Below are 25,012 nucleotides of genomic sequence, written 5' to 3'. Positions count from 1 at the left end.
TACCTTGCTCCTTCATCTGTGACATATTATTTTGCTGTCTCTCTTTTTTTTTTTTTTTTTAATGAGTGAGATTCTGTTCCTGTATTACTGATTGTTTGGCGTGAAGCTGCAAACACTATAGTTTGTAAGCTGTTGGGTAGAGCTGGGTCTTGGTGCTGAGATGAGTACCTCCGTGAGACCTCACTCCAATGAATATTCCTTGGTGTCTGAGGTTCTCTGTTAGTCCAGTGGTTCAGACTCAGAGCTCCCACCACAGGAGCTTCGGCCTGACCCCCAGCTTGTGAACCAAGATCCGACAAGCCGCGTGGGGTGGCAAAAGAGAAAAAAAGAGAGAGAACAATAAGAAGGTAAAACATAAAATTAGACTAGGAAACTAACAAATATGTTAGAAAGTATATAAAAATAAAAATATTGATGAATCAACAACCAGAAGCTACAGCAATACCACAATAGTAAAAAAGAAGGAGGAAGGAGAAGGAAAAAAAAAAAGGGGGGCGGGGAAGGCCTTGGCTGTGGAGGGCAGGGCCTAAGCAAGGGTGAGTTTTGGGCAGTGGGTGGGGCATATGTTTAGGACCTACAGGGCTGGAAAAGGCCCTGGGGGCTGTGGGTGGTGAGGATTGGGCTCAACAGAACAGAAAGTCCCAGGTGTGCCCCCCACCCCTGGTTTCAGAGGGCAGGGAACCTCACCTGGGAGCTCAGCAGTCTCCCTGGCCTGATTGGGTGGGGCAAATGCCCTCCGCTCCTCTCCCACTACTCCCGGAGCGCCACTCCTGCCTGCCTCTCCTGATCTCCCCGGCCTCCCTCCTATGTCCCCAGGACCCACGTGGCCTGGAGGGGCTTAGGAGGTGGGCGTACCAGCCTGGGAGTTCAGTAGGCTCCCTGGGCCCGAGTGGTCTGTGTGATTGCCCTCCGCTCTTCCTGGAGGGCCCCTCTCACCTGCCTCTCCTGATCTCCCCGGCCTCAGGGGCACTGATCTTGTCTGGCCTCCACTTCTCCTCCCCCCTCAGTCCCCCCACATCCCTACTGGTTCACTTGGGGGTTCCTCCCATCTCTTGGGGCGTCAGGGTCCCCACCAGCAGTCGGCAAGTGCCCTAGTTGTGGGGGAGCGAGGTTTACTTTTAAAACTGAAGTATTATACTTTATCTTCTAGAATTCCTTCTTGCTCAATTTGATCCATTGTTCCAACCCCTAAAATGAAAAAAAATACTGATTTTTCAATCATTATTCTGTTATTCAATAGTTGGCTATTTATGCAAATTGATGCATAACTTTTCTGTGTATACATACATTTTTTTTAGCTCAAAATTGTGAATAAGGATCACAGCAGGTTAAAAAAATAAGCCATATAATAATCATGGTTTGAGAATAATTGTTCAGCTAACACATATCCACATAATTTACAAACATCCTCTCCACCTCTGTCTTTTCCAAAAAAACATCAAGAAAACACTGCATTAAATGCCTCATTGTAATGCAGATTCACTATGTCTAAATAATTTAATTAATTTGGTATAATTTATTCTAAGTGAACTTAAAGTGGCTCTTGGTGATTGCCATTTCCTTTTCTAGGTGTTCATGAGCCATCTATCTAATTATGTGTCTTGGAATTTTGCTGAGAATTGATGGAATGCATCATGATGTATAATTTCAATATGTACTTAAATTTTTTTTTAACATCCTTATTGGAGTATAATTGCTTTACAATGGTGTGTTAGTTTCTGCTGTATAACAACGTGAATCAGCTATACATATACATATATCCCCATATCTCCTCCCTCTTGTGTTTCCCTCCCACCCTCCCTATCCCACCCCTCTAGGTGGTCACAAAGCACCGAGCTGATCACCCTGTGCTATGTGGCTGCTTCTCACTAGCTATTTATTTTATATTTGGTAGTACATATATGTCCATGCCACTCTCTCACTTCATCCTAGCTTGCACGTCCCCGTACCCATGTCCTCATGTCCATTCTCTACGTCTGCATCTTTATTCCTGTCCTGCACCTAGGTTCTTCAGAACCAGTTTTTTTTTTTTTTTTTTTTTAGATTCAATATGTATGTGTTAGCATACAGTATTTGTTTTTCTCTTTCTGACTTACTTCACTCTGTATGACAGACTCTAGGTCCATCCACCTCACTACAAATAACTCAATTTTGTTTCTTTTTATGGCTGAGTAATATTCCATTGTATATATCTGCCACATCTTCTTTATCCATTCATCTGTCGATGGACACTTAGTTTGCTTCCATGTCCTGGCTATTGTAATTACTGCTGCAGTGATCATTGTGGTATATATCTGTTTTTGAATTATGGTTTTCTCAGGATATATGTCCAGTAGTTGGATGTCTGGGTTGTATGGTAGTTCTATTTTTAGTTTTGTAAGGAACCTCCGTACTGTTCTCCATGGTGGCTGTATCAATTTACATTCCCACCAATAGTGCAAGAGGGTTCCCTTTTCTCCAAACCCTCTCCACCATTTATTGTTTGTAGATATTTTGATAATGGCCATTCTGACCCGTGTGAGGTGATAGCTCATTGTAGTTTTGATTTGCATTTCTCTAATGATTAGTGATGTTGAGCATCCTTGCATATGTTTGTTGGCAATCTGTATGTCTTCTTTGGAGAAATGTCTATTTAGGTCTTCTGCCCAGTTTTGGATTGGGTTGTTTGTTTTTCTGATATTGAGCTGCATGAGCTGCTTGTATATTTTGGAGATTAATCCTTTGTCAGTTGCTTCATTTGCAAATATTTTCTCCCATTCTGAGGGTTGTCTTTTTGTCTTGTTTATGGTTTCCTTTGCTGTGCAAAAGCTTTTAAGTTTCATTAGGTCCCATTTGTTTATTTTTGTTTTTCTTTCCCTTTCTCTAGGAGGTGGGTCAAAAAATGATCTTCCTGTGATTTATGTCATAGAGTGTTCTTCCTATGTTTTCCTCTAAGAGTTTTATGTTATCTGGCCTTACATGTAGATCTTTGATCCACTTTAAGTTTATTTTTGTGTATGGTGTTAGGGAGTGTTCTAATTTCATTCTTTTACATGTAGCTGTCCAGTTTTCCCAGCACCAATTATTGAAGAGACTGTCTTTTCTCTATTGTATATTCTTGCCTCCTTTATTAAAGATAAGGTGCCCATCTGTGCGTGGGTTTATCTCTGGGCTTTCCATCCTGTTCCATTGATCTATACATCTGTTTTTGTGTCAGTACCATATTGTCTTGATTACTGGTGCTTTGTAGTGTAGTCTGAAGTCAGGGCACCTGATTCCTTCAGCTCTGTTTTTCTTTCTCAAGATTGCTTTGGCTGTTCAGGCTCTTTTGTGTTTCCATACAAATTGTGAAACTTTTAGTTCTAGTTTTGTGAAAAATGCCCTTGGTAGTTTTATAGGGATTGCATTGAATCTGTAGATTGCTTTGGGTAGTGTAGTCATTTTCACAATGTTGATTCTTCCAATCCAAGAACATGGTATATCTCTCCATCTGTTGGTATCATCTTTAATTCCTTTCATCAGTATCTTATAGTTTTCTGCATACAGGTCTTTTGTCTCCTTAGGTAGGTTTATTCCTAGGTATTTTATTCTTTTTGTTGCAGTAGTAAATGGGAGTGTTTCCTTAATTTCTCTTTCAGGTTTTTCATCATTAGTATATAGGTTTGTAAGAGATTTTTGTGCATTAATTTTATATCTTGCTGCATTACCAAATTCATTGATTAGCTCTAGTAGTCTTCCGGTAGAATCTTTAGGATTCTCTATGTATAGTATGTCATCTGTAAACAGTGACAGTTTTACTTCTTCTTTTCCAATTTGGATTCCTTTTATTTCTTTTTCTTCTCTGATTGCTGTGGCTAAAACTTCCAAAACTATATTGAATAATAGTAGTGAGAGTGGTCACCCTTGTCTTGTTCCTGATCTTAGTGGAAATGGTTTCAGTTTTTCACCACTGAGTATGATGTTGGCTCTGGGTTTGTCATATATGGCCTTTATTATGTTGAGTTAAATTCCCTGTATGCCTAATTTCTGGAGGGTTTTTTATCATAAATTGGTGTTGAATTTTGTCAAAAGCTTTTTCTGCATCTATTGAGGTGATCATGTGGTTTTTCTCCTTCAATTTGTTAATATGGTGTATCACATTGATCGATTTGCATATATTAAAGAATCCTTGCATTCCTGGGATAAACCCCACTTGATCATGTTGTATGATCCTTTTAATGTGCTGTTGGATTTTGTTTGCTAGTATTTTGTTGAGGATTTTTGCATCTATGTTCATCAGTGATATTGGTCTGTAGTTTTCTTTTTCTGTGACTTCTGTCTGGTTTTGGTATCAGGGTGATGGTGGCCTCGTAGAATGAGTTTGGGAGTGTTCCTCCCTCTTCTATATTTTGGAAGAGTTTGAGAAGGATAGGTGTTGTGTTAGCTCTTCTCTAAATGTTTGATAGAATTCACCTGTGAAGCCATCTGGTCCTGGAGTTTTGTTTGTTGGAAGATTTTTAATCACAGTTTCAATTTCAGTGCTTGTGATTTGGTCTGTTTATATTTTCTATTTCTTCCTGGTTCAGTCTCAGAAGGTTATGGTTTTCTAAGAGTTTGTCCATTTCTTCCAGGTTGTCCATTTTATTGGCATATAGTTGCTTGTAGTAGTCTTTCCGGTTCCTCTGTATTTCTGCTGTGTCAGTTGTTACTTCTCCTTTTTACTTTCTAATTCTGTTGATTCGAGTCTTTTCCCTTTTTTTCTTGATGAGTCTGGCTAATGGTTTATCAATTTTGTTTATCTTCTCAAAGAACCAGCTTTTAGTTTTATTGATCTTTGTTATTGTTTCTTTCATTTCTTTTTCATTTATTTCTGATCTGATTTTTACAATTCTTTCCTTCTGCTAACTTTGTGTTCTTTTTGCTCTTCTTTCTCTAACTTCTTTAGGTATAAGGTTAAGTTGTTTATTTTAGGTGTTTCTTGTTTCTTGAGATAGGATTTTATTGCTATAAACTTCCCTGTCAGAACTGCTTTTGCTGCATCCCTTAGGTTTTTGGTCATTGTGTTTTCATTGTCATTTGTTTCTAGGTATTTTTTGATTTTCTCTTTGATTTCTTTAGTAATCTCTTGGTTATTTACTAGTGTATTGTTTAGCTTCTATGTGTTTGTATTTTTTACAGTTTTTTTTCCTGTAATTGATATATAGTCTCTTAGCGTTGTGGTCGGACAAGATACTTGATACGATTTCAGTTTTCTTAAATTTATCAAGGCTTGATTTGTGACCCAAGATATGATCAGTCCTGGAGAATGTTCCATGAGCACTTGAGAAGAAAGTGTATTTTGTTGTTTTGGATGGAATTGCCTAATAATATCAATTAAGTACATCTTGTTTAATGTGTCATTTAAAGCTTGTGTCTCCTTATTTATTTTCATTTTGGATGATCTGTCCATTGGTGAAAGTGGGGTGATAAAGTCTATTATTATTGTGCTACTGTCAATTTCCCCTTTTATGGCTGTTAGCATTTGCCTTATGTATTGCGGTTCTCCTATGTTGGGTACATAAATATTTATAATTGTTATATCTTCTTCTTGGATTGATCCCTTGATCGTTATGTAGTGTTCTTCTTTGTCTCTTGTAACATTCTTTATTTTAAAGTGTATTTTATCTGATATGAGTATTGCCTCTCCAGCTTTCTTTTGATTTACATTTGCATGGAATATCTTTTTCCATCCCCTCACTTTCAGTCTGTACGTGTCCCTAGGTCTGAAGTGCGTCTCTTGTAGACAGCATATATATGGGTCTTGTTTTGTATCCATTCAGCCAGTCCATGTCTTTTGGATGGAGCATTTAATCCATTTATATTTAAGGTAATTATTGATATGTATGTTCCTATGACCATTTTCTCAATTGTTTTGGGTTTGTTATTGTAGATCTTTTCCTTCTCTTGTGTTTCTTGCCTAGAGAAGTTCCTTTAGCATTTATTGTAAAGCTGGCTTGTTGGTGCTGAATTCTCTTAGCTTTTGCTTGTCTGTAAAGCTTTTAATTTCTCCATCAAATCTGAATGAGATCCTTGCTGGGTAGAGTAATCTTGGTTGTAGGTTTTTCCCTTTCATCACTTTAAATATGTCCTGCCAGTCCCTTCTGTCTTGCAGAGGTTCTGCTGAAAGATCAGCTATTAACCTTATGGGGATTCCCTTGTATGTTATTTGTTGTTTTTCCCTTTCTGCTTTTAATATTTTTTTGTGTGTTTAATTATTGATAGTTTGATTAATATGTGTCTTGGCGTGTTTCTCCTTGTATTTATCCTGTATGGGACTCTCTGTGCTTCCTGGACTTGATTGACTATTTCCTTTCCTATATGAGGGAAATTTTCAACTATAATCTCTTCAAATATTTTCTCAGTCCATTTCTTTTTCTCTTCTTCTTCTGAGACCCCTATAATTCAAATGTTGGTGCCTCTAATGTTGTCCCAAAGGTCTCTAAGACTGTCCTCAATTCTTTTCATTCTTTTTTCTTTTTTCTGTTCTGCAGTTATTTCCACTATTTTATTTTCCAGGTCACTTATCTGTTCTTCTGCCTCAGTTATTCTGCTATTGATTCCTCCTAGAGAATTTTTAATATCATTTATTGTGTTGTTCATCATTGTTTGTTTGCTCTTTAGTTCTTCTAGGTCCTTGTTAAATGTTTCTCGTATTTTCTCCATTCTATTTCCAAGATTTTGGATCATCTTTACTATCATTACTCTGAGTTTCTTTTCAGATAGACTGCTTATTTCCTCTTCATTTGTTGGGTCTGGTGGGTTTTTACTTTGCTTCTTCATCTGATGCGTATTTCTCTGTCTTCTCATTTTGCTTAACTTACTGTGTTTGGGGTCTCCTTTCTGCAGGCTGCAGGTTCGTAGTTCCCCTCGTTTTTGGTGTCTGCCGCCAGTGGGTAAGGTTGGTTCAGTGGCTTGTGTAGACTTCTTGGTGGAGGGGATTGGTGCCTATGTTCTGGTGGATGAGGCTGGTCTTGTCTTTCTGGTGGGCAGGACCGCATCTGGTGGTGTGTTTTGGGGTGTCTGTGAACTTATTATGATTTTAGACGGCCTCTCTGCTAATGGGTGGTGTTGTGTTCCTGTTTTGCTAGTTGTTTGGCATGAGGTGTCCCGCACTGGAACTTGCTGGTCGTTGAGTGGAGCTGGGTCTTTGTGTTGAGACGGAGATCTCTGGGAGAGCTCTCGCCAATTGATATTACATGGGGACAGGAAGTCTCTGGTGGCCCAGTGTTCTGTACTCGGCTCTCCCTCAGAGTCTCAGGCCTGACACCTGGCTGGAGCACCAGTACCCTGTCATCCACACGGCTGGAGGATGGGTAAATCAGAAAGGAGTCAGGTTTCCGGCCCTTGGATGGTGGCCAACTCGGGGTTGGGGCTCTACTGGTCTGCCTCAGCAGTTGGTGTAGCCACTCCGGGAGCTTTGAGACGTTAGTTCTGGAAGGAGAGGTTTGCGGCCCCTGTACCATAAATTTTACAAAAAATACCAGAAAAACATTGACCTCTATATCATTTTCTACCACTCTTCCCAGTCATCATGCTCATACAGATACTTGTTACGTTGGTGATGTAATTATATGCAGAATGAGGGTTGTCCTATGGTACCCAAGCCCAGCGATGCACTTGTACTTGTGAACCACATATTAGTCCATTTGAAGAGAACCGAGTAAGTTCTTCCATCTCTTCATGTTATCCATTTTCCTCTTCGTGTGATCTTTTCCCCTTCCTTTCCTTTCCTTTCCTTTCCTTTCCTTCCTTTTCCTTCCCTTTCCATCTTTTCTTATTCCTCTTTTTTTTTGGGCAGAGATTATTTCTATGTTTCCTAGTTCACAACTAGATAACAACTACTACCAATAATTCTCAATCTTATATCCTGTCTATTTCAGAAAGTAGCCTATTTTAAGATGAAATCTCTTATCCCATATTCTATGCAAAAATGGTTGTTTCACTTGGTTAAGCTTCCCTGTCTGGATTAATCAGTTTTTTCAGGAGTTGGCATTATATTGCATGAACATGACTACCTGTTAATCATGTGGATAGTTGAAATTAGAGTTTCTAGAGCTAGATGTGATATACAGAGAATTTAGTGGGTATCCATTAAACATGGTATCTCATTTAGGTATCCAAAGATGAGAAACTGAGGACAACTTGGACAGATGAAACCTGGAATTGAAAAGATAGTAACTGAGGCTACTCTCTGTCATTCCTGGGCTATATAGTCTCTCATCTACACTTTTCTCTATGTGCCTGTCTTATGGTCTTGATGCTCTCAGAGTACTTGCATACTTTGGCTACCCATGGCCTTTGCTTCTCCATGACATCAGAGTGCAGATGGCTTGGACTTGCCAAAATGCTGACCCTGGCCTGACTTAAAATGACTCTTCAGTTTCAGTGCTTACCTTTATCTGATTGGTTACTGTTTCTGAGTTTCTTAGTTTATTTTCTTATATAGAGAGAATCTGCTTAGTTACTACTTGCCAGTGGATTGGCTGGATGTTTTTTTTGTTGTTGTTAGATGCCTATTGCTGAGAAAGGGACAAAGGCAGGGCAAGCATATTGACAGATGCTTTTGCTTGTATAGAATATAATTTATCTATTCATGGACATTTAAATTTACCTCTTATTATAGGAATAACCATCTAGTGTCTTTTATTTGCATTTGGTTTACCCTTACTAGTATAAATATATATTTTCATCATAGAGATTGTGAGCACCATATTTACTATTTTTGATTAATATGAAATGATCAGCATCAAATACTGAAATTAATCATTTATTTTTAAAAAAAATACTCTGCACATAGCTGACAGATCTTTTTTATTATCTTTAATTATATTAATAACTATATACTGAACTTTATATTTCTGCACTCTCCTTAATCTCCTTGAGCCTCAGTTTCCTGATCAGTAAAATATTTGTAGAAACACCTCTATGTGAACAAATTAGCATCTTGTTTCCACATAAAAGATGTTCAAAATATAATCCTTTCCCTTTCCCTCTTTTACAGTATATGTAGGAAAATATAGCTATGTTAGTTTCCTTTGTATAGCTTTCCTTTTTGTGTCTACTTTGTTGTAGCCATTTATAATTTTCTTATCAGAATTTGTTTTTCAAGGGCTCCAATCCTATTAAAAGACTGAGGTCACGGATTCATTCAGATATCCTCTCTAAAATTTTTGAAATCTGCTTTTCTAAAGTCCAAGTTACCTGTCAGAATGCGCTGAGGGTTTTCTTTCTTGGCTATTTCAAGCACTAAGATGACAAGTTGACTTTCTCCCAAGGTTCCTATCAGTTGAATTTCATGAACCAGTTCTTTCTTTTTGGTCAAAGTTAAGTTCAGAGAAATAGTCCCTCATTGTTTCATTAGAGAGCTGAGGGAAGAACTTTTCTGCAAAATGAGACTTCTAACGGATGTCTGGTTCATTGACATCTCAGGTATAACCTGCCTAACCTAGTTCATTCTCACATCAGAATTATTTATTCCTCTCACTCCTTTCTCAGTATGGTATAGTGCACTGTTTCTCAACCTGGTCTGAAGATGCAATTTCATGGTTCATGAGTACTCTGTAGAAATTAAAATTTTTACATTTTATTTAATTTATTTTTTTCATGTTCTCTTCTTTTATAATTTATTTTTTATTGAAGTATAGTTGATTTACAATATTGTGTTAATTTCTGCTGTACAGCAAAGTGACTCAGTCATATACTTATACATGTTCTTTTTTATATTCTTTTCCATTATGGTTTGTCTGAATAATAGTCTAAAAGTTAATGTAACCACATTCTGGATTATGATTTCACTTCCTGGATTTGCATACATATTTATGATTTCATAAGTGTCACATGATCACCTAAAGTGATAACTATTTAATATTATTGTGCTGATAAAATAAATAGGGCTGCCACTAAGATGGTATCTCTTACTGTCTAAGTGAAAACAATAATCTTATATACATGTTTTAAAAATTATTTTATGTATTATAAACACACAGTTATCTTTTTGCAAAATAAATTTGCAACTAAATGACATTTTCATGAATAAATATTTAGTTTCTTAAGTTTTTCAGTAGATTAAAACATTGATTTGACATCATGAATAAGTGCAGGACTTGTTCAGTTTTCACTGGTTAATGAGACCAGAGGTGCACTTGGCATGTAAATAATACATTCTCATCAAATGAAGGCCATGCTGTTCCATGGGAATAAAGGTGCTGAAGAATTTGAAGAGAAAAAGTGGAGGAAGAATTGAATCATTGCATAGCACACACAAAATAACCTAAAGCATAACAATATATTTCATATCTACCTTTATTTATTTAAAGAAAACAAATATTCCATTAAATAATGTTGAATGTTGGCGGTGATATTGGCCATTGTTTTAATTTAGACTAAATTTTGTAAATTTTAACTTTATAATTGTGCAAGAATTGGAATAGGTGTTTGAGCTTAAATGGTGAGAATAAGGAATTCTTTGTCTCTGTCCTAGTGAAGCTTTTTTAGCAAAGTCAGGGACATCATACAAGCCTGTGACTGCTGCCATGGTACTATTTACCCCATGATATAGTGCTATCTCCTGAGATGACAGGTGAATGAAGCAACATCTTTCCATTCCCCTGCCACTATTTATACAGCTGCTCTGCATTAGGCCCTCTAATATCAAGTTTGTGGTTAGTAGTTAAAGGTTGAAATAGAAATATAGTACGTCTGAGTATAGGTTTATTTAATAAAAAGTTTTCAAGCAGCCCAGCTGTCTGTATGGGTGGTCTCAGATTGTGTGTGAGAGAATGGGGGAAGAAGGTAAGGTAAAGGTAGTAAAGTAAAATATGTGTCAGGAGGAGAAAGTAGAGTGGGAAAGAGAAAAAGAAGGGAAACAGGAAGATGAGGAGAGAAAGAGGGAATGAAGTGAAAAATACAAAGAGAGAATGCAAATTCAATATGAAATTGAGATTAATAACCTAAAATAATTATAAAATTACATAGTTAATTAAACCAAGGTAGAATATATACTTTATTATTTTCTAATATTTTTTCTTCCAACTCCTTTTTGTTTTTCCTCATAACTAAATAATATGTTCCAGTAATTCATTTTTCAAAATACTTAGAATATGAGATAATTATTACACTTAATGGTGTGTACAGATACTGGTTAAAATTCCAAGGTTCACATTTTTACTAGTAATAAAGCTAAATGAAAAATTAAAATTTTAGGCCCGAGTATGTGAAATTTATTGTCAGAAAAGCAGGTTCCAAATTATAATTATTAACTTGTGATTCTGATAACTAAGTAATATGCTTTGAAATATTATTTAACCTCACAAGTAATCATGAGTAAAACTAAAATAAGATATATTTCACCTAAGGCACTGGAGAATATAAAATTAGAAAAAAAGTGGTAAATTTAGCAAAAGTTAACTGAAATAAAATAATATAATAAATAAGAATGAGAAATTTTCTTATTAAAACACATAATTGCAGTTTAAATCCAATATTTTCTTTAAAGACTGTATGCTGTTTGCAGGAGATATTTAAAAAATGAAGTGATTAAAAATATAAATACATTATGCAAGCAAATGTCTAATAAAAAACACAAAATTGTATTACTAATGATAATATCAAATAAATTAGGCCTTTTTATTTGGCAAAAGTTTAAATCAAAGGGTCACTGAAGAGTTCTTGCACGGTAGCCTGATAAAGGATTAATATGTAAAAACTAAAACCAAAACCAGAACATCTATAATAAACGTAAAACATGCCTTTTACAAAGATAGCGACAAAAATTCTATAATATTGAAGAAGAAATGTAAATACTCTATTACAAGTGGTTTCTCAGATCTTTGGAGAAAATCATGATTTGGGGAGAGTTAACTATTGGAAAATAAAGTTAATTTATATCTGTTTTTATTGTGCTCACAATACAAATTAAATTTAGGATGAATTGTTGATCTAAATTGGTCAAATAATTAGGGATTCACAGCCCACAATATTAGACTCTAGCAGATTCACAATAAACATTATTTTAAAAGTCCTAAGCTTTTTTTCATGAAAGCCTTGCCTAATTTAACCTAACCTTTTTTCTAGAGTTATTTGTTCATGGAATATTTTCCCACAAAATAATGTTTTACTAACTTTCCATGTAACTAAAACTATGCTGATATAACCTTGGCAAATTCTGTGCTGAAAATGAAGATGATCACTATTTTTTTTTTTTCTGGAAGAGCAAGCTAATGCTATGAAATGAGATAAATATATATACAAATTTTGGAATGAATATTGCCAAAATCTTTAATGGTTTGCTGATAATAAGTTACCTACCTGAGAAGACCAAGAGGATCAATTCAAAATGTTTTGGACCTAATAAGTGAGTTCCGTGAAATGGCTTTTTTATAAAATCAATATACAAAATCAGTATCATTTCTATATACCAAAAAGAAACAATTGGAAAATTTGAGAAACCTATTCTATATATGATATCACTGGAATTAAACTTCATGAGAAATTTCGTAGGACTTCTATATTAAAACAAAGAAAAAATATACAAAACTGTATTTAAAGACATTATAAACAAAACTTCACTATGTGTAGCAATGTGAGTTGCTATACATTTCTTGAATCCTATTCTAATTCTTTCTATCCCACTTTCTTAGTTCAAATAAAATGTCTTTTTAACATGAGGCTTTTAAGGAAAAGATACTCACTCATTAGAGTAAGATCAACTTCCTGCAAGTTTCTTCCACCAGAAAAGGAAGAGGAGTAAGGTTCTAATTATATATTTAATTACTTTATTTCTTTTCAGGATGAAAGCTCAAAAATTCAAACCATTTTATTTTTTGGCTAAGTTGTGCTGCCTAGTAAAAGTTTTCCTTGATTTATAATATATTTTGAACCAGAACATTGTACTTCCTGAAATTTCCTTATGCAATATGATATTTTTTTCAAAAGGAGAAAACTAGTATATTGCAGAGGAAATTTCATAGTAAATAGAGTTGTTACTGCCTTATCATTTCTTATTTCACCAGGTAAACAACTTAAAAATTCTTTGTAATTAGTCAAAGTTCAAACATAATTTTTTGATGGTAAAACTGGACAAAATGATTATATTTTGAAGAATAGTCACAGTAGAATACCCAAGGAAACATTGAACATTCAAATTAATAAATAAAAATGTTCAAACAGAGTAGGTATACCAGTGAAAAGAATAGTGCATCATGTAGAACCTTGTATATAAAGAACTTACTAATAATACCGATTTCTCAAGCAGTATATAAAAAAAGAATATACAGTAAATGGTACTGTATCAATTGCTAGCCATTTGGGAAATAGCACTTTTAATGCCTCTTATCTTTTTCATGAACATTAAAGTTAAGTAAGTACAAAATATTTTCAGTAAGAGCACAGTCCATGATATAATGTTGTCATGAGCTCACAGATTTTGTGTTCATTTGTTTTATAGTAGGCAGTTTGTTTTGTAGAGAGCATGTATCAAATAAACACACGTGTGTGGACAGGGTGTGGCACATGGAGGCTTTGATAGGGTACATTCTTGTACAATTTTATATTGAAGTCATGTGCAAACCTGCATCTAAAATATACAGATGCAAATCATAAGCTTCCTTCCTCCTCATCATAAGAAGTTCCTTTACATGGTTTACTTGAAGGTTGCACAGTAAATGGGTTTACTTAGCCTCACTAGTCCATCATTGGTGTTCCAATGATTTAAAACTTTACTATATATAACAGATTTTATGTGTTTGATTAGAAAAGTAATTAAAACTTACAAGCTTCAGTATTCTCATACATGTCATATGAATAATAAAACCTTAATCGTTGGAATTAAATAAGACTGCATATATAATATACACTGGCATGTAGTAGGCACTTAATCATGAACTTTCTTCTATCTCTCTCTTTCCTGAATGACCTGCCCACTCACAACAAATGCCTAGTATAAAGTAACATATGTGATATGTGATAAATGGAAGTTAATTAATTCATATTTTTTTCCTTTTTAGATAGTAACCTACTAGAACAACTATCCCAAAGAATCCACACTAACAGGTATAATTTATGCAGTGAAACAGTGGAGAGCCCCAAATCCAACCCCCAGTTTGCTTATCTGTAGCTCTGGCCCTGACCCTGAATGTTCTAGATTACTGAGACGAATATGGCATGTACCATATTGAAAATTCAAAAGTCAGAAAATTTGCATTTGCATTTCTGTGTACCCATTTTTTTTTTTAAATCCAGAACTAGGCAAAATCTCAAATTACTATTGCCTAAAAGTCTGTTTCAGTCCTCAAATGCTGTTCTCTTTTCCTGTAGTATTCTTCCAGTGTGAGCACTCTTCTCAACTTACCTGCCTAAATTCTACTCAAAATTAAGTTCTTAATTTAGACATTATTTCCCTGGGAAGTATGTGTTTTGTGATTCTGCCAAACCTAGATAATACACTTACCCTTTCATGTACTTCCATATAATCTTGAGCTTCCTCATCCAAGACATTTCTCAAATTGCACTGAAATTACTTTTCTTATGTATTTGAGTTGCATACTGGATAGTAAGCTCCCTGAGAGTAGGGAACTGCTGTATTATTTACCATTGTCTCCTTATTGCTATGCTTAAATCATGTACAATGTAGATATTCAATTAATATTTTTTGAATTGAGACTCATTAGGAAAAGGATGCCTATGGAATTAAATCCAGTATAAAATCTGGGAAGAGAAATGTGTAAATTATAAACTCAAATCAGCATTTGGAAGATTATTTTGACTTCTAAGCTATTTAACCTAATGCATTCAATCTCTGTAGTGAGGAATCTAAAATAAAAACTAAGTTACGCTTTGTGAAAAACTTCACTATTACTTAAATGTTTAATGGACAGTTTATTTTTTTATTGATTGATTTTTATATTTTAAAATTTTAAATATTTTTTACTGAAGTATCATTGACATACAATATTTTGTTAGGTTCAGGTGTACTATATAATGATTTGAAATTTGTACACATGAAATTATCACCATGATAAGTTTAATAACCATCTATCCCTATACAAAGTTATTGTGATATTATTAATCATATTCTTTATGGCGTATATTATATCCCTGTAAATTAATTTATTATATAACTGAAAGTTTGTACCTTTTAATCCCCTTTAACTATTTCGCTTCCTACCCCCCCGCTTTTGACAGGCACCCATTTGGTCTCTCAATCTGAGTGTGTTTTTGTTTTGTTTGTTCATTCATTTCATTTTTTAATGAGAGCATGTGGTATTTGTCCTTGTCTGATTTATCACTGAGCTTAATAGATCCATCCATGTTGTCACAAATGGCAAGATTTCATTTTTTTTTTAATGGCTAACACTCCTTTGTGTGTGTGTGGGGGGGATGGGTGTATATGTATATATATACACCACATCTTCTATATCCATTTGTCTATTGATGGACACTTAGGTTGCTTCCATATCTTGGCTATTGTAAGTAATGCCATAGTGAACATTAGAGTGTGTATATCTTTTTAAACTAGTGTTTTTGTTTCTTTGGGTAAATACCCAGAAGTGAAATTGCTGGGTCATATGGAAGTTCTAATTTTAATTTTTTGAGGAGCCTCCATACTGTTTTCTGTAGTGGCTGCACCAATTTACAATCACACCAACAGTGCATGAGGGCTGCCTTTTCTTCATGTACTTAGCAACACTTGTTATTTGTTGTCTTTTTGATGACAGCCATTCTGACTGGTGTGAGATGGTATCTCATTGTGTTTTTAATTTGCATTTCCCTGATGATTAGTGATGTTGAACATCTTTTCATGTTGGCCATCTGTATATCTTCTTTGGAAAAATGTCTGTTTGAGTCCTCTGCCTATTTTTTAAATTGGGTGTTTGTTTTTGATGTTGCCTTGTATGAGTTCTTTGTATAGTTTGGATATTAACCCCTTATGAGATATGTTATTTGAAAATATCTTCTCCCATTCAGTAGGTGGCCTTTGCATTTTGTTGATAGTTTCCTTTCCTGTGCCAAGGATTTTTAGTTTGATGTAGTCCCATATGTTTATTTTAGCTTTTGTTTTCCTTGCTTGAGGAGACATTGAATAAAATATTGCTAAGACCAGTGTCAAAGAGCATACTGCATATGTTTTCTTCTTGAAGTTTTATGGTCTCACATTTAAGTCTTTAATCTGTTTGAGTATATTTTTGTATATGGTATGAGAAAATGTTCTGATTTCATTCTTTTACATATGGCTGTCAAGTATTCACAGCACCACTTATTGAAAAGGCTGTCTGTCTCCCATTGTATATTCTTGCCTCCATTGTCATAGATTAATTGACCATAAGTGAGTAGGTTTATTTCTGGGCTCTCTATTCTGTTCCATTGCTCTATGTGTCTGTTTTTGTGCCAGTACCATACTGTTTGGATGAATGTAGCTTTGTGGTATAATCTGAAGTCAGGGAGTATAGTTCCTCCAGCTCTGTTCTTCTTTCCCACGATTGTTTTGGTTACTCATGGTCTTTTATGTTTCCAAACAAAGTTTAAAATGATTTGTTCTAGATCTGTGAAACGTGTCATTGATATTTTGATAGCCATTGCATTAAATCTGTAGATTGACTGGGGAAGTATAGTTGTTTTAACAATATTGATTCTTCCAATCCATGAGCATAGTAAATTAGTCCATTTGTTTGTATTGTCTTCAGTTTCTTTCATCAATGTCATCATTTTCTGAATGCAACTTTTTACCTCCTTGGTTAGGTTTATTCCTTGATATTTCATTCTGTTTGATAAAATTGTAAATGGGATTATTTTCTTAATTTCTCTTTTGATAGTTCATTGTTAGTGTATAGAAACACAATGGATTTCCATATATTAATTTTGTATTCTGCAACTTTACTGAATGCATTTATTAGTTCAGATAGTTTTTTAGTGATGTCTTTAGGATTTTATATATATAGTATCCTGTCATTTACATACAGTGACAGTTTTACTTCTTCCTTCCCAATTTGGATTCTGTTTTTCCTCTTTCTTGTCTGATTGCTGTGGCTAGGACTTCCAATACTATGTTGAATAAAACTGGCAAGAGTGGGCATCCTTTTCTTGCTCCTTATCTTAGAGGAAATGCATTCAGATTTTCACTGTTGAGTATGATGTTGGCTGTAGGTTGGTCATATAAAGCCTTTATTATGTTGAGATATGTTCCCTCTATACCCACTATGAATTGAGAGTTTTTGTCATAAATGGATGTTGAATTTTTTCAGAAGCTTTTTCTGCATCTATTGAGATGATCGTATGATTTTTATTCTTCAGTTTGTTAATATAGTGTATCACATTGATTGATCTGCAGGTATAGAACCATTCTTGTATCCCTGGGAGGAATCCCACTTGATCATGGTGTATAGTCCTTTTAATGTACTATTGAATTAGTTTGCTAATATTTTGTTGAGGATTTTTGCATCTACATTCATCATTGATATTAACCTGTAATTCACTTTATTTGTGGTGCCATATTCTAGTTATGGTATCTGAGAGATGCTGGCCTCACAGAATGCATTTGGAAACATTTCTTCCTCTTCAATTTTTTTTGAATAGTTTGAGCAGTATAAGTGTTAACTCTTCTCTAAATGTTTGGTAGAATTTACTGTGAAGACATCTGGTCCTGGACTTTTGTATTTTTAGGAGTTCTTTAAAATTACTGATTGAATTTTATTATTGGTAATTGGTCTGTTAATATTTTCTATTTCTTCCTTATTCAGTCTTGGGAGATATATATTTCTAGGGATTTATCCATTTCTTCTAGATTGTCCATTTTATTGGCATATAGTTGTTTGTAGTAATCTGTTATGATCCTTTGTATTTCTGTGGTGTTGGTTGTAACTTATTTTTAATTTATGATTTTGCTTATTTGGGCCTGTTTTCTTTTTTGCTCAATGCATCTGGCTAAAGGTTTATCAATTTTGTTTACCTTTTCAAGGACTCAGCTCTTAGTTTCATTGATCTTTTCTATTTCTTTTGTTTTTTTAATTTTCTATTTCATTTATATCTGCCATGATCTTTATTATTTCTTTCCTTCTACTAACTTTGGGCTTTGTTTGTTGTTCTTTTTCGAATTCCTTTATGTGAAAAATCAGGTTGTTTGTTTGAGAATGTTTTTGTTTCCTGAGCTAGGCCTGTATGTCTATCACCAATTTGTTATTTAGTAGTATAATGTTTAGCCTCCAAGTGTTTGTGTGCAGCTTTTCTTTTTTTTTTTTTTTGTAATCGATTTCTGGTCTGATTGTGTTGTGGTTGGAAAAGAAGCTTGATATAATTTCAGTTTTCTTAAATTTACTGAGACTTGTTTTGTGGCCTAGCTTGTGATCTATACTGGAGACTGTTTCATGTGTACTTGAAAATGTATATTCTGCTAATTTTGGATAGAATGTTCTATATATATTCATTAAATCAATCTGGTTAATGTATTGTTTAAGGCCAGTGTTATTTTGTTGATTTTCTGCCTAGATGGACTGTCCATTGATGTAAATGGGATATTAAAGTCCCCTATTGTATTGTGTTACCACCAATTTCTCCCTTAATGTTTGTTAATATTTGTTTTATGTATTTATGTGCTCCTATGATTCCTTTATCACTATGTAATATCCTTCTTTGTCTCCTGTTGTAGTCTTTATTTTAAAATCTATTCTATCTGATATAAATATTGCTACCCTAGCTTTCTTTCTGTTTCCATTTGCGTATAATACCTTTTTCCTTGCTTTCATTTTCAGTCAGTGTGTGTCTTTAGATCTGAAATGAGTCTCCTGTAGGCATCATGTTTATGGGTCTTGTTTTTGTACACATTTAGCCACTCTTTGTCTTTTGATTGGAGCATTTAGTCTATTTACACTTAAAGTGATTATTGCTAGATATGTACTTGTTGCCATTTTGTTCATTCTTTGGGGTTGTTTTTGTAAGTCTTTCTTGTTCCTTTCTTTTTCTTTTTCTCACTTCCCTGTGTGATTTGATGACTATATTTAGTGTTACGTTTGGATTCCTTTCTCTTTTTGTGTGTATGTGTTTGTGTATCATGTTATAGGTTTTTGGTTTGTGGGAATCAATGAGATTCATATATAACTCTCTCTCTTCCTCTCTCTCTCTCTCTCTTTGTGTGTGTGTGTGTGTATACACACACACACAATTATTTTAAGTTGTTAATCTCTTAAGTCTGAATACATTCTAACAATCCTGAATTTCTACTTTCCCTCTCCCTTCACATTTAATATTCTTGACATCATGTTTTACATCTTCTTATTTTGTATATCCTTTACTTATTGTGGATATAGATGATTTTACTACTTTTGTCTTTTAAGCTTCTATGAGCTGTACATGTTTGATCTGCCACCTTTATGTTTGCCTTATCAATGATATTTTTCTTTCGTAATTTTTATATTTTTGGTTGTGGTCTTTTCTTTTTCACTTCAAGAAGTCCTTTTAACATTTCTTGTAAAGTCAATTTAGTAGTGCTGAACTCTTTTAGCTTTTGTTTGTCTGTAAAACTCTTCATCTCTCCTTCAGATCTGAATGATAACCTTGCTGGGTGGAGTTCTTGGTTGTAGGTTTTTTCCTTTCATCACTTTGAATGTATCATGCCACTCCCTTCTGGCCTGCAAAATTTCTGCTGAAAAGTCAACTGATGGTCTTATGGGAGTTCCCTTGTACATAACTTGTTGCTTTTATCTTGTTGCTTTTAAGATTCTTTCTTTCTCTTTATTTTTTGCCATTTTAAGTATAATGTGTCTTAGTGAGAACCTCTTTGGGTTCATCTTGTTTGAGTCTCTGTGCTTCCTGAACCTATATGTCTATTCCCTTTCCCAGGTTAGGGAATTTTTAGCTATTATTTCTTTAAATAAGTTCTCTGACCCTTCTCACTCTCTTCTCCTCTTGGAGCCCTTATAAGGCAAATATTGGTACACTTGGTGTTGTCCTAGAGATCTCTTAAACTATCTTTGTTTAAAAAACATTTTTTTTTCTGTTCACCTTGGATGATTTCCACTACTCTGTCTTCCAGCTTGCTGATCCATTCCTCTCTGTTATTTAGTCTACTGTTGATTCCTTCTAGTGTATTTTTTAGTTCAGTTATTGCTTTCTTCAGCTCTGTTTGGTTCTTCTTTATATTTTCCAACTCTGTTAAACTTCTCACTGTGTTCATCCACTCTTCTCCCAAGTTCTTTGAGCATCTTTATGATCATTACCATTGAGCTCTTTATCAGGTAGATTGCTTATCTCCACTTCATTTAGCTCTTTTTCTGGGGTGTTGTCTTGTTCCTTCATTTGTAACATATTCCTCTGTCTTCTCATTTTGCCTAGTTCTTTCTGTTTGTTTCTATATATTGGCTAGGTTGCTTATGTTTCCTGATATTGGAGTAATGTCCTTATGTAGGAGATGTCCTTTGAGGCCCAGCAGCGCACTCCTGTCTGATCATTAAAGCTACATGCCCTAGGGGTGCTCTGATGTGGACTGTGTGGACCCTTCTGTTGTGGTGGGGCCAGTTACTGTTGATATACTGGTAGGTGGGGCTGGACCCTGGCCTGGTTGGCTGCCAGACCCTGCCTTTTGTGGTGGCTGCTGGCCCACTTGTGGGTAGGGTTACACATTACAGGGAGTCCCAGGACTGCTGCCATTCCACTGGTGGCTGGGGATGAGTCCTGGGGTGGCTGCCTGTGGGAATCAGGACATCCTGGGACTGGTGCCAGCTCACTGGTGAGACAGGTAAGCCACTGGCATTTATAAGCTAGAAGGAGGACTATGGAAAGATGTTTTGCAGTACTAGTGTCCTTGTGGTAGATTGAGCTTCCCCAAATGGCAATTGCCAGCATCTATGTCCTCAGGGGGATTTACCTTGTGCCTCTCCAGGAAACTCTTCAAGATCAACAAGATGTCTAACCTAGGCTCCTTTCAAATTACTGCCTCTGTGCTGGGACTGAGCATGCACAATTTTGCATGCACCCTTTTAGAGTGGGGTCTCTGTTTCCTACAGCCCTCTGGCTTTCCTATATGCAAGCCCTGTTGGTTTTCAAAATGAGCCATTCTCAGGGCACATCTTCCCAGTGCAGGATCCACAAGCTGGGGAGTCAATGTGAGGCTCAGACCCCTGCCTCCTTGGGGAGATCCTTGGCAATTGTGGTTATCCTTCCTTTTGTGGGTTGCCTAATTAGGGGAGTGTCACTCTTGACTATACCACATCTCCAACCCTCCTACTCATCTCATTGGTTTCTTCTTTATATCTTTAGTTGTAGATAATCATTTCTACTAGTCTTCAAGTTGTTCTCATAGTTAGTCTGTAAATAGTTGTAATTTTGGTGTGACTATGGGAGGAGGTGAACTTAGGGTCTTCCTACTCCACCATCGTGACCATACCTCACCATGTGTATTAATGGATAGTTTCATCACCAATGAAATTATCAACTTGTGATACTTAGAATGAATTCCTAGACCAGTCTTCCATTCCTTATAAACTCTCTGGAGACTCCAGAAGTATTTTATTCAGGTTTTCATGCTTTTAGTGATAGAAGGTGGCACAGCAGACTGAAACAAAACAAACCAATGATGCACAGAGGTGGAGTATAATCTGTCATGAAGCTATGTGTTAGAAACAGTAGTGTTGAAAGGCTAACTGCAATTGCTCAGATCTTTGGTGAGCAAAACCTTGTTTTTAAAAGAGATTTGGTTGCTTGCAGAGCAAACGATTTTTAGCTTTTCAAAACTTCAGTATATTTGATTTCTGATCTGGGAAACAAATACTAAAGTATTCAAACACACTTTAGCAATTCAATGATTGCAATAATTCATGAAGGAATATTACAGGGTCTTAGAAGAACACCCTCTGTTACCACTGGCTTTAGGTCTGTGGATTAGCATTCTCAGTCACTTGTGTTTTATTCATGTAGGGAATAGAATTGTTGAAATTCTGAGCTAATTTAACAGGTCTTTTTTGCTAATACAGTTGGCATACAGTTTTAGACAATTGTACATAAATTTTCTTATGAGTACTTCATTTGTCTTTCTGCAATTGCCCTTCCAGTTTATTTGAAATTTGTGAAGTTAGGTGGCAAAATTACAAATTGATTTTTTGTGTTTAGCTAGGGTCTACACCTGTCATTTTATTCTTCCATACTTATGCAGGTTGTCACTAAAATATTGAGGCTAAATGATGAAATCAATGAATATAGAGTTGGAAGAAACTCTATTAAAGGCTAAATATTTATAGTTTTAACATCAATTAAAGAAGGAAATGATTAAGTGACTGGGCAATTTCCATATCTCTCAAATGCAATTTCATGTGTGTTAGATAGTCTATTAATCATGAGATGTATATTACTAAGTCATTATCTGTAAAACAACTTCCTACTGTTTTCACTGTTCACTGCATTTATTGGCATTCAACATTTACTAACTTTGTGTTTTAGAGAGAAAAATAGTATGTGGCTGTTGGAAAAAAAAATAAATGCAACAGAAGATTTCTTTATGCCTTTAGAAGCTTGTAATCTAATTAGGAACATTTTAAGCACCGAAACCGATTTTTTGTAATTTAAATTGCTATTAGTGTGGATTATTGCAGATTACCCTACTACTCTGCTGCTTAACAGCTGAGGAAAAGATAAGTAGAAGAGAAACAGTCAGGTGGGATAAAGAATGAAAGGCTTCTTGAAGAAGATGAGGTTTACACCATGTGTAGTAGATAATATACTTTCCATTGCAAGTACAGAAAATTCAAGTCCAACTGGCTTTTAAAACAAAGGGGATTAATTGGCTCCTGTAACAGAAGAATTCAAAGGTAGATCTGGCTTTCAAAATAGATTAATCCCGAGGTACATAATGTTATCAGGTTCTGGTTCTGTGTCTTTGCAATCTTTTGGCTCGGCCCTCCTCAACATGTTGGTATTACATTCAGGCACCCCTCTTCTGGTGCCTGAAACAACTTCAGAATTGCATGGGGAGAGAAATTAAATTCCTTCGAAGCACATGCATCTCAAATGGAAACAAGAAACAATTAGGAAGGGGAAGGGGGGAATAAATGCTGAAAAGGCAACCAACAAACATTGGCTGGTCTTGAATTTTTAAGAAATGAAGAATATAGACTTGTGGAGAAGATAGGGTAGGATACCAAATAAAAGGACTGATGTGGCGATCAGCATCATAAAGATTCCTTAGCTAGCATGTAAAGAAATCATAAGATATTGATGAATTACATGATAAGAAGTTTTCGGATGGCCTTGAAGACTACCTTAAGGATGTTAATTTTAGAAGCTACGTCCTGTGGTGGGTACCTTGGTGCATGAGTTGCCCCAGCTGAAACTGATCATTACCCCATTCTAGCTTCCCTCCATGGATATGGCAGATAGAAAAAGATCTGTTTCAAAGATATAAGCAAAATTATCATCATAAGCCTTTTAGTTATGCATGAGAAAAGCTATAGTCTTAGGGGAGGTTGAAGTTACCTGAATAAAGATGTCAGAGACTAAGAAATTAAGTACAGATTTTCTTGGTATAAACTATGACTATACTGATAGTTTTCTGTTCAACTTACCCAGCACCCACTGGAGAAAATGCCTTGGAACTGATTTCATCTTGGCATAGCCATATATGGTTTAGATTGTTGATGTTCCATAGTTAGTGATATTTTAAAAACTGAAAAATAACAGAATTTGCTAGTGTTATATTCTGTATTCCAGTGTGATTATATTCTTAAAACCAAATAAGAGTATACTCCTGTAAAAGGTAGATGGGCTTTCATTGAAAAGAATATACATCCCCCCTATCATCTAAGAGGGTCTCTTGAAACAGGGATAAGTTCTGAGACAACTTAAATCCTGTCAAAAGAAAAAAAAGTCTTCTTATTGTATCACTGTGATTATTTCATTCTGGACTTGGAACTGTAGACATTCTCAGAGTAATCTCAGTGTTGGGAGTAAGCTGGTTCTTAATTCATTGTGACAGAATTGGAGATGGATGGGGAGAAGGCCTGGTGAAGTCTGCTAAAGAAGGTTCTTAGCCTGTTGACACTGAGAGTAGTGACATCCAGTAGTCCTTATAAGTCTATATGTTGCACTTACCTTGCATTTTACACAAAGATTTAGTCACATATATGTATCTTAAATGTATGGCTTGGTCTTTGCTCAGTTGTAGGGAGTTGGAATGGGCTTATATCAGGCCTGAAATGGAGTAACTCAAAGGATAGTTTTAACTTTGACCTTGATGCCAGAGCAGTGGTAATAGTAGTGGTCTCCTGTTGAGAAGCACTGTGAAAAATGGAGCCATAGTCTTAGGAGGGTCAGCAGCAGCAGTGGCAGCAGTGGGGCGGCTAGAAGGAAAGAAATATCCCTGAGTATAATAAGACACTTTCAGAAATATACCTGACTATAAGTAAGGGGACTCTCATAAATAGCTGGAGACACTTTGATGGGGGTTATTAAACTAGAATGTAAATTTATATTGTACTCAGAGACTGGTGAGTTTGCAAGAATATTTTGGCTAATATTATTAGGAGCCAGGGTAATAATGACATAAGAATGGTATTAGAGGAACATAATACAATACTATTAGCCATGTATGGAGTTAACCAGAGGACAAAATAAACTAAATATCAAGGGGATCAGAGGAAGAATAAATGAGCAATATATCATTTTAATGAATTTCAAATTACTATGTTTCAAAGAATCTTCAGACTTTAAGGTTGACTGAAATGTGTGTTGTGAGTGGTGTGAGCTAATAGCAGTTAAAAAGAAACAGTCCACTCTGGAGAAGAAAAAGAAATGAGAGAATAGGCTCTGAGATTCTAGTTTTCTTTTTCATTCGTTGCCCAACATTTCAGTCTTGATCTGAAGTGACATCAAGTTTTCCCTTCCAAGAACACTGCCATGGTTCTCAAACACATTTCCTATGGTCTTTACTTTGTTTAGAAGCAAACCTTGATCAGAAAAACAAAACTGAACATTTCCATATGCTGACTGTGTTTGTAACTCCTTTACACCATAGAAGTAGTTTTGAGAGACATATAGAGTA

Source organism: Balaenoptera borealis, assembly GCF_965194805.1.
Source record: "Balaenoptera borealis genome assembly, chromosome: 3".
NCBI lineage: Eukaryota > Metazoa > Chordata > Mammalia > Artiodactyla > Balaenopteridae > Balaenoptera > Balaenoptera borealis.
Note: the sequence above shows the minus strand (reverse complement) of the source record.